At 37.6% G+C, this 11,701-nt stretch overlaps 1 protein-coding gene across 1 annotated transcript in view; it reads right to left on the reverse strand.

Annotated features, from left to right (window-relative positions):
• LOC105987224 (spermatogenesis-associated protein 31A6-like) overlaps positions 1 to 11,701 on the reverse strand; it is a 23,896-nt gene that overhangs the window by 6,287 nt on the left and 5,908 nt on the right. The gene's annotated exons all lie outside the window — the stretch shown is intronic.

Genomic DNA, 11,701 nt, shown 5'->3' on the forward strand with positions numbered 1-11,701 from the left:
TTATATAACGACATGATATAGCAAGATAATATGGTATTTCTAGTTTGCATTTTGGGGAACCTCCATACTGTTTTCCCATAGTATTTGAACAAATTTATATGCTAGCACCAGTGTGTAAGTGTGCTCTTCCACAATTCCCCTATATTCTCACCAGCATTTGTTGTTTTTTCCTGATTCTGGCTAGGGTGAGATGGAATCACAATTTCATTAAGCATTCATTTTCTTTATAAATGAGGATCTAAACTCAAAATTAACAAAATTTTCAGAAGATGGTTAATGAAGATAATTAATACCATTTGTTACAAGACCATATGCCAGAGAGAGCCTTATTTAATAATGACCCTATAGCATGTGTGGGTAATAATGAATAAACATTTCACAGTCATTGCTAGTTGCATGTGGTACAGAATTTCAGGGTCCATAGTAGATGTCCCCCTTACCAAGAAGAGAGGAACTTCCTGTACTTCCATCTTTGTTTGTTCTGTGGTTTCTCCATTAGAGAGGAAGCAGCTTGCTTTCTCAGCCCCAATTTCACAGCCTTGAGGGAAGAACTTGAAAGAGTGATACTGTTCCCGGATCTAAGGGAAGTACTCTGGAAGCAGCAACAGGCATGTTTGACCCACAGAAGTAAGAAAGCCTTTGACATATGTGTGAATTTGAAGGACTATGTTGGCTCTACATTTTTACTAACAGTGACATTTCAGAGAATGAAGAATAGCCTTCTTCTATCTGAGCAGTCAACAGGGGAGCCAATAATTTGATCCTTTGAGTGTTAGAATTTTGAGATCATTAAAACGCCATCTCCTCCAGAATGCGGATGGGCCTGCTTGACTTATTGAACTGAAACCACTTAAAGTTCAATAAAGGCCTGTATTGGGTTGATTTGGTTGTCCTTCTGGAGTTTTCTTATAACATACTTTCACCTCTGAGACTGTCCTTCTATCCTAATAAATATTTTGAATAAACTTTGTTATAACTCTGAATACAATTTGTGTCTTGGATGAAATTTCTCCTTTCAGTCAATGATGGCGATAGTGAGATTTTCTGTGACATTTTGATACATTTCAGTCTGAAAGTTGTCCTTGGTTGTTTTCCCCATTATCCATTCCCTTCCTACTCCTCCCTACCCCCGAAGATGTAAAGTTCATTTCTGATATAGTGTCTTTTGTGTATCATTCTTGCAATGGGTAACCTTTTGTTCTTCTTTCAGCATTTTGTCATTCCCTTTCCCAAATCAGACTTGATTTTAAACCTGCACTATTGGATGAACGTTTTGGATTTTACTTGTCCTTTTATTTGCCTGTCCTGAGGCTTGAACTCTGGGCCTAGGCGCTAACCCTGAGCTCCTTTCACTCAAGGCTAGCACACTACCACTTGAGATTTTTTTTCTGAGCACTCTAGCTTTTTCTGAGTAGTTTGAGGGAGATTAGAGTCTAATGGCTTTTCCTGCATAAGCTGGCTTCAAATTGTGATCTTCAGATCTCACTTTTCTGATTAGCTAGGATTATAGTTGTGAACCACCAGTGCCCAGCCTTATCTTTTCTATATTATTTTCCTATTCCCTGTGTAGTTCCCGATACTTGTCTTATGCACTCTGTCCATGCAATAAGGCAACCATAACCAAGGAGTATATTGTTTACTCGAGGGAAAAAAATCCTACCATGCAACTTAATGCTTCCTTCCAGGTGCCAGCGAGCATATTACAGAGTCTAGAAACTCAACTATTCTTTTCTTTTTGAATATTTTAATACTATTTAAATATTGCACAAAGCAATTGACATTCACTGAAGCACTTTATGAATACTGTTCATCTTGATCATTGTCACCCTTTTCAACATTCTCACTCATCCCTTCCAACTGAGACTAATCTCACAGTTATCTCTTCCTTCTAGAACCTCACTTACCCAACGGAAAATAAACAATTGATTCCTTAAAGGACTTTGAAATGATTTGTTAGCAAATATTATGCTAATGATTTTCTGTGCTGGAGGAATAACTGTTGATATCATGTAAGTCTTGGAGCTGTGAACCTCTTTTGGAATCCATAGCAGTTTCCATGACTGCGTGGTCCTTGAACTGTATGACTCAGATGTACGGCTCTCATGTGTTTAGGCAATTACTTAATTTCTCTGGAAGTTGTGAGAAAACACCGAAACTTCTGGTTAGATTAATGCACTAGCAACTGGCTATTGAAGACACCACCAAAACAGAGTACTCAAACTTACAATTTTTTTAATCAATAGGGACTTTTTGTTAACATCTACAAAATTTGGGGCAACATGATAATGGCTTGATAAAGTTGAGCAAGACACAGAATTTTTAGGAGTGGAGAACAATGCAAGGTAAAAGTGGAAAAAGATCACATCTAAAGAATTGACTAGAAAAGAAATTAAGATAAAAAGAGAGGCCTTATTTAAGAAAAAAACACATAAGCAGCTTGCAAAACAGGATAAGAGAATTTCTTCTGGGGAAAAAAAGATTGTTTTAATAAGTAATAGAGAAGCTGGCTCATATAGAGAAAGCTCCTAACTAGATTTCCCCTGACCAACTTATGTAAATGAAAGATGCGTTGGGACATCCCTATTGGGTAGTGAATGATGTCCCTATGCCACACCATGATTGGTTAACATTTGTTCGTGAGGACGCTCAGTTTGCACGTCAAGTTAGGACTTCTGGGGACTGTTTATTTTGGCGGTTGGGACAGGAATAGGCCTGGAGGAGGGCTGGGAAGTGCACCTGTGGTCCTTGAAGAGAACTGTGTGATACACTGTCAGATTGCTGTTGTTGTTTCAGATGTGAAGGCCAGGAGGCCTTGGGTCCTTCTTTGGATGTGCCTGGCCTGAGGCTCCTGAGGGCTCATGTGAATGTGCCCGCAAGTCCTGGGAGGTTCCAGGTGAGAACCTCTGCGAAACACCAGAGACCAAGGCCAATGACACTGAAATCCAGCTTGGAGGGGGCGTGATTTACTTGGTGTTTCACAGAGGCTTTTCTGCTTGGGCTGGCTTCAAACTCTGATCCTCAGAGCTCAGCCTCCTGAATAGGTAGGATAGCAGGCATGCACCAACAAATTGCTTTTTCATATACTTTTTATGTTTTTGTTGTAATTTTATATTCTCATTTCTATTTTCTGTATTGATAATATTTTTAAATATATCCAGCTTTTAATTTGCATGTTTATTAGCATCAATTAGTTGTTGATCATTACAAGGTACTTTCACATTTATATGTCCATATATGAATACAATATACTTTGTACAAATTCACACAGTCACCTTCCTGTTTCCCCTCTTCCCCTTCTCAAAATTTTGAGTGAGATCATATTCCATTTTCAAACATATACATGAAGTATTTCAAGCATATTCACCGTCTTTCATCCTCTCTGTGCAACTTTCCCATTACTGGGAATACCCATACCCTGCACCGAAGTACCTGCTTTACAATCCTGTCAGTTATTTCTAAAGTGCTATTTCTAAAGCGCGTGTTAAGTGTTCAAAGGAGTCTCACATTTGTGTTTCACAGCCTATATACTATAACCTGACAGACCATGTTCTACCTACATCCTAACATTCATCAGCTTTTGGTGAGTTGGATTTTTTCATGTTTATTTACAGATGTAATGTATTTCTCTTTTAATTAAGATGTAATACATTACAGTATTATTTATCATCTAGCAGTCTGTTTTTGCACAAACACAAATATTTTTGTGTGTACATATTATTCTTTATTAGTTTGAATTTTAGATCCAGCTAGAAATATTGAGCCAAAAGTTGACCAAAAATTCTGGATTTTCTAGTTTATAATGACATCAACTAGAAAGGTTGGTGGTTGCATATTTTCCGTCAATTCTCTGCTCTGAAATTCTTAATGCTCCCTGTGTACTGACAAGGTTTTAAGGGCAATGTTTAACAGAAGCAATGATTCCTATTGAAGTCTTCTTCCTGATTATAAAGTAAATGGTTTTAATATTTTTACTTAAAAGTTGTGTATTAATTGCAGTTTTCATTAGTGAGGATGAACCAATCATTACCTTTCTTTTATTTTTCAGTCCAGTCCTTATTTAAAATAAAATAATATAATAGTAGAAAAAATGTAAGATAAATTTGCAAACTTCACCACTGCCTCCTTGTTTCATGACAACTGCCTATGCTTTCAGCTCTATAGATGTTCACCTATCTTCCAAAAGCTTGGAGGAAAAGTCATACAGAAAGTGAAACTGAGCATCACTTTCCAAGCTTGAGGTCATTAAGGATCAGATTGAATTTTGGGTGAAGGTGTGAACTCATACAAATAACAAATGGTATAAATCAGGGTTTTAATTTTCCTTGAGAGCCTGTTATTACAGATTTACTAGCATACCTTCATCAGATTGACGTTTCCTACATGTTTGGTCATTTTTCTGTTAACGAAAAAGGCAAGAAAGAAGGAGGAAAAGAAAAGAGAGCATTAAAAATATTAAAATAATAAAAATATAGTAAATAGTAAAACATAGCAAAAGTATTGTAAATAGTAAATAGTAAAAAATATTAAAACTATTTACTTTATAATCAGGAAGAAGACTTCAATAGGAATCATTGCTTCTGTTAAACATTGCCCTAAAAACCTTGTCAGTACACAGGGAGCATTAAGAATTTCAGAGCAGAGAATTGAAGGAAAATATGCAACCACCAATGTCTATTAACATGTCTTTTAATCTGTGCATGATGATTTTTTTTTCTTCAGTTATGTTGGTGTTTGCTTCAGGTGTCCCTAAGTAGCAGCTTCTAGCTGGCTGTGCAGCAACCTCAGCCCTGTGGTAAGTTTCCTGTTGTCCTCTTGTAAATTTGTTTTATGCTCTTAGCTATTTTTCATTCTTAGAGCTATAAATTTAATTACACTGTATTTAATGAAATTGAAGACAATTGTTATGATATAATTTATAGCTTTTTTTCTTGCTTAGTATGCATTTGTCTGTGGTTTGGCTAACTTTTCCTTTTACTGAATGACAATAAGTGCTCCTAAAGGAAACTCAGGTTGGAAAGGATCATTGGAATTTATACATTATTTCCAAGTATGTCATCCATTTTGAGTTGATAAACAGGTTAGAGAAAGTTGACTAGACAAATGAGGTCCTTATGAAAAACTAAAACTGATGAATTTAAAATATATATGAGCCCATATCAGAGCTACAGGGAGAAAGCCAAGACACATCATGACACCTCTATGCTGTGAAGGTGATATGTCTAGTGCCAGGGACAAAGTCCCAGGACCTCTATGGGAGGTTAGAAATCTACCATTGAATAGAAGGACTCCACAGGAAGCCTATACTCAAAAGGGATGGGCTAGAGCCAAGGGAAAAGGGGTAGAGCAATGAAGAAGAGAGGGGTAGGAAAATGCAGATGTATTACCTAAAAAATTAGGAAGAGTGAGGGAAGAGGTGTGGACAGAGTGGTTGAGAATTTTGAAAGGGTGACATTGACCAAGATACATTGTATTTAGAAAACCCTCGGTGAAATGGCAACTCCTTTCTACAACTAGTTAAAGATAATTTAAAAAATTAATTTAATAATAAGAAAGTAAGGATTACCATTCATAGTAATGTTGTGAAGGGATTTATGGGATGACTCTTTGGCGATGTATTAATCTATTCATGCTAGTACTACTGAATATGTTACTTTTGCTATTATCAAAAAACCCACATCAAGTGATTTATTGCTAATATAGTTAAACTCAAATTTTCTTGTACTCTTTAAGGGATAAAACTATTTTTCAGTGAAAGATGAACTTGTTTAGGAAGTACAACTTAAATTTAATGCTGCTGCATGTAAGTTCATTGTTGTAACTCATGGTGGTTTAACTACAGAAATGAGTATTTTTCTCCCATTTTCGAGTATTTTGAATTAGAGAGGTTAATTAGGACTTGAATTCAGTGTATTTTTTAACCATCACAAGTGAACATATTAATTATGGCAATGTAGAAGATTCTGATGTCAACTATATTGTATAAAATATGAATGAGTATACTGATTATTGTGACTCATACAGGCAGTTGCTTTGGGTTTTGAAAATGCTGGTTAAAATGCCCTTTCTCTACATTATGGGATTTGTAGGTATTTTTGTCAGTTGTAGGGCTAGAACTTTGGGCTTGGGCACTGTCCCTCAGCTCTTCAGCTCAATGCAAGTGTTGTACTGCTTGAGCTACAGCACTACTTCTGGTTTTTTGGTGGTTTATTGGAGGTAAGAGTCTTACATACTTTCCTGTGCAGGCTGGCTTAAAACCGAGATCCTCAGATCTCAGCCTCCTGAGTAGCTAGGATTCCGGGTGAGTCACTAGCCCCTGGCTGATATGTAGATTTTTACTGTGTGACATCTCATTCTCTTAGCTTCTCATTTATGTTGTCATCATTGGGCTTCCAGAGTTTTTATTTAAAAATCAGGCCTATTACAAATATCACAACTTGTTCTAAGAAGTTTATACACAGTAGCTGATCACTGACTCATACTTGGTACCTGAACTGGATTAGAGAGTTATCGGGCATAGTTTAGGCTGGTGATACATGAACTTAACCATCTTCTAGCCTCCCCAGTATCATTTCAACACGTAGGAAATATGATTGACCAATTAAATAACCCACATTTTGTACCTTCCAGATTTTGCCTATTTTTTGTGGTTCCATTTCTTCATTTAATTTATGCATATGTTCATATAGCATTGTTGAATAATTATTTCTTACAATGTCACTAGCAATACATGTAACAGAAGAGTCTTTGAAGGGCCCTGAGTGCAGGGATTAGAGACCTGTGCTGAGACGCAGGCATTCCTCCAGAGAAGGAGGAGAGAGGCCCCATCCTAAGGGTTGCACATTGTGACCCCTGACGTGTCACTATAATTTGGTCAGTTTTTCCAGTTGTCTAAATGAAAAATCTGGTTATTTTAGAGATAGCAATGGCTTGGTGTTATTTTACATAGAATCAAATGCTCCTTGAATTTACTTTTCAAATCTGTCTCAGAGGTTCTTCTAGAGGTCCAGTTTGATGTCTGAGATTTGGTGTCAGATACACTGTTTGCAAGAGAACCCCAATTCAATATAATTTTAACTTTTCACACCTTGAAACATGAACAAGCTTTCAATTTTTAACATTAACATTAAATTGCTATAAATTAAAAGTTCATTCATATTTCTCATATAAAGTATAGCTGATGAAATCTGCAAAATTGATGACAAAAGAGCAGTCTGTGATATTCATCTTTATTTTCTTTCTTAATGTCCTTCCCTACAAGTTATAATTCATTGAGATCTCCATCCCCCAAACATTCAGAAAAATCTATTCACAGTAAATTTTGTGAGGGTTTCATTCTGATTCATTCTACAATTTGCCTTTGTTGGTTGTCTTTTTGTTTCCACAGTCTTGCTACTTAAGGAACTGTGAAGGATTTCAGATACTACTGCCTCCTAGCTGTAGGTGACAACAGTCATGGACACTGAGTGCAGGTATGGTGACAAGGGACATGATCTTGCCAGAGGTATGTAATTGACTAGGAAGTAACAGAGATGACTTATGTCTCTTTGCTCTTTCTCACAAGTGCTTGACTAAGTATTAATTTCCACACAGAAAGACCATTCTCTCTACATCTCACATTCTGAAACCATGGGTTGTAAAGTCACTCATATCCTATACACCCTGTACACATTGGAGGCACTAGACACACTGCTGTGGTTTCAACTTTGATTTCAATTTACCAAGAGTGAAATTTCAGAATGATGTGATTTAATATAAACAGATATGATTGAACCATTAGTTTCTACACTGTAGTTCTCAGCCTTCCTGATACTGAGTAATTGATATTTTTGCTCAACTCATCGGTTTACTATCTGTTGGTAGATCAGGAATTTGTCTAATGTTTTCCATGCAGTGAATAACTGAGTATTTTAGGGATTATCTTATGAAAAGTGATCGTATTTATTTCCCACTTCTTTACCATAAATTTATGGTTTAGGCTTTAGGAAAATAAGTAAATTAAAAAAGTATACAATTAAATACCAGTATTTACTAGATCTAGGGGAGAACCCTAAGTGTACAATTCCTCAGGAGGACAAATTCATGGACAAACAAAATAAACACCAGGAAAAAATACTCTAAAGATAGGGGTAGTGGGATAAAATGAAAGAAGTAAACAAATGAAGTGAGGCAAGGAGGGTATAAGGCAGTCGTAAAATTCAGTGCACAACTTAGAAAATTGACATAAGAAATGGTGTTGAGAGGGGATGATGGAGAACAATGAAAGGGATGACATAAAAAATAATATTTAGCTTTGCTTTAAAGATACTAAATAGGACCTCTATTTTTAATGTGCACATGGCCAAATAGCACATGATATAAAAACCACTGTTTCTTAATCAAGGAATTGTTTTGTAAAACTTGGGAGAGGTTTGATGATTTGGCTATTTCTCTTTGTGCATCTCACAACATAGTTATACAGATATCTCCATAGTAGGCTGACTGATTTTCTTTGAGGTGGGAGGTCTGTTCCTAGAGTGGTATGGATGGATTATATATGAGGTCTGTTTTTGGTTTTTAAGAAAACTCCAAACTAATTTCAATAAATCTGTATACATTCCCACCAACAGTAAATAAGAATTCGGTTTCCTCTGCATCCTCATAAGCATTTGTTATATTTCTTGTGTGTGTGCGCGCACGTGTGTGTGTGTGTGTGTGTGTGCGCGGGTGCGCGTACGTGTGTGTGTGTGTGTGTGTTTGTGTGTGTGTGTGCTGACTCTGGGGCTTGAAATCAGGGTTTAGGCATTGTCTCTGAGATTCACTGCTGAAGTATAGTCTTCTGGCACTTGAGCCAGAGTACCACTTCGAGCTTTTTAATCTCTCATGAACTTTTCTGCCCGAGCTGGCTTCAAACCATGATCCTAAGATCTCATCCTTATGAGTAGCTAGGATTACAGGCCTGAGCCACTGGTGCCCAGCTCTTAGTGGTTTTCTTGATGATAACCATTCTTGTTGTGGTTTTGATTTGTATTTCCTTTATGCCTAAAAATGTTGAACAATTGTTCATATATTTGCCATCTTATTTTGAAAACAGATAAGGAAAATATCCACTACTTGGTTATTAAGAAAAACGATGTAGTTTGCTAAAAATTGTATAGCCCTGGAGATCTTCATATTGGGTGAAATAGGTCATTCCCACAAAGACATATATCACATTGTTTTCTCTCATTTTTAGGAACTAGGAGAAAACAACCAAACCACCAAGGCCAATGATACAAAACGGGGATTACAGTGGACTGTTTTGTGTGTGTGTGTTTGTGTGTGTGTGTGTGTGTAAATGCATTAATAACATTTGTTGAAATGACATGAGCAATTTAATGTCAATGAAAACCTTGAGACATTAATTTGATATTTACTCTTAAATCACTTATGTTTGATGCATATCTTCACAGTAACATTTCTTATATATATTTTTAGAATCATAAATCATGAAAGTGTTCCTATCTTTTCTTCAGCACCCAATGTGGGTCTGATATGAAACAAAAAACTCACAACAAAAACATAAATTTCCTTAAACATGTGTGCCTTGTGTTCTGATTTTGCCTTCCAAATGGTTTTAGGCCTAAAAGGGGCAAGTGATTTTTTTTTCATGTCATGAAATTTTATTTAATTATCAAGGTGATGCACAGAGGGTTTACAGTTCCAAATATCAGATAAAGGGTACATTTCCTTTGGGCAATTGTTTTTCCCATCCATACCCACCTACAAGTTGTAATGTTCATTTTCAACATACAGTGATCTATTTTTAAGGCAGAATTGTTTCTATTTAAACAAAGGTTCCTGCAGATATATTATGGCTGTTACTAGGACAAAGGTAACAAGATTCCAGTAGAATGTACTCATGGGCTCTTCAATATTGATATAAGTGATGGAATATCAAAGCTTGTCTGAAATGATAGTAGCTTTTGGAAGGAGATACAACACAACAGAACAAGCTTGGGCAGATGTCCATGTGGAGTCATGTGCTGGAAGGGGAACAGCCTCTGCTCAGATCCTCTCACATTCCTTCCCCAGCGTCAGATGGTCCATGTTAAAAAAAACCCCACACATTCTGTGTTGTCACCAACCTTCAGAAAGGGAAGGTATGATTTTTTTCAATACCAGCTATTCATATATCCTGAGATTATAAAGTTTTATTTATACCGGACCCTAGACAACATACCCTTTTTTTAATAAGGTGGATCAGTAGGGATCATTGTACTGTCACTGCTTAATTCAAAATGGTATGTGGATTTATGTGAAAACCATGTGTTGCAGAAATGTACCTACCTGCACTGGGCCTAGGCTCTCTGTGCAGTTTCTTGTGTACACTTCCTGAGTTCATAGGAGAAACAACTCAAACTTGTTTCCTGTAACACATTCCTAGTTCAGCTTTCAGCTTATAGAGCTTTAAAGAATATGCAGATACATTGCTGGGCACCTGGGGCTCCTGCCTACAAACCAACTCACTCCTGAGTCTGAGATCAAAATCTTGTCTCCCAAAGTAGCTCAGGTCAGGACAAGGCCAACATCCCATACTTTCTCTCAAACCAACTACACTATCCTCCATCCATGATTAGTATTCTACATTCCAGCAAAAGGAATAACAAAAGGTTTTAGTATCTAGTTCCAAAAATCTCAGTAAACCATTAGCTAGTCAACTTCCAACATTCTGGAGAACAGGCTGATCTGCTTCTATGCTTTCTGGAATCCAATGCAACCCAAACCAGTGACCCAACAGCGCCAAGGATCACTAGACATGAATGGCAGCATGGCCTTCCCTACATACCCCCTACAGACCCCTATCATCCAGTGCCTGAGACAGCTTCTGTGAAGATTCCCAGAGAAGTGTTAATGGCAGATATAAGACAAACATAGGCTTTGCTAGTCAACATTCTGTCCTACGTGAATAGCCCGCAAGTTCACCAGATGATGTTCCAACTGAACCAAGTTCATTAGTTTGAGGAACATCCCAGAAAGCTGTCTTCCCAGGCTTCTCATCCTGACAAACCCAAAAGGCTTTGTGAAGTTTGTACTGATTAAATAACAGGATAGGGGAAAGGGGGGATCGAGGCTGAGTCTTCAGTGGCATTATGTCATTTGCTCATCCCTTCTAGAAGCTTCTTTGAGGAAGACCACAGACTGCCCATCCTTACACCAGCCGAAGGCACAAAGAGAAGTCAGTACATCTCATGACACACAAAGACTGTATTAAGCAATATGTATTTGAGGGGGAGACAGATTGTGCTCATTCACAAAAAGCAGATTTGCTTTACACGGAATGGAGTTAGTCCTCACAAAAATGAGGCTCACAAGGAAGTACATGATAAGCATAATATGCATGACTGCCTAACCCACCCTGAGGACATTGCCCTGGGTAATGGGTATGCTGCCCTGGGACATTTGTCTCCCTTGGACTATGCTGGCAGGCATGGCTGAGTAGAGACACAGGCTTTCTGGGAAGCAAGTCTGTCCCAGCGTTGTTACGGTTTGAGAGACTTCTGTCATTGAGAGGACAGCTATGGCCAGTGGGGCTGGTTTGGGGAAAAGAGACCCTGCTGGTCTTCATTTGGCCTCCTCCTTGGTAAGGAGGAGCCATGTGGGAGTGGGAATGTCTATCTGTGAGGGCTTGAAATTCTTTGTGGAAAGTTTTGTTGGAGGCAGAAGGCCTAAGGTGAATTTCTTC

The sequence above is a fragment of the Dipodomys ordii genome, unplaced genomic scaffold (assembly GCF_000151885.1).
Source record: "Dipodomys ordii isolate 6190 unplaced genomic scaffold, Dord_2.0 Scaffold40, whole genome shotgun sequence".
Lineage (NCBI taxonomy): Eukaryota > Metazoa > Chordata > Mammalia > Rodentia > Heteromyidae > Dipodomys > Dipodomys ordii.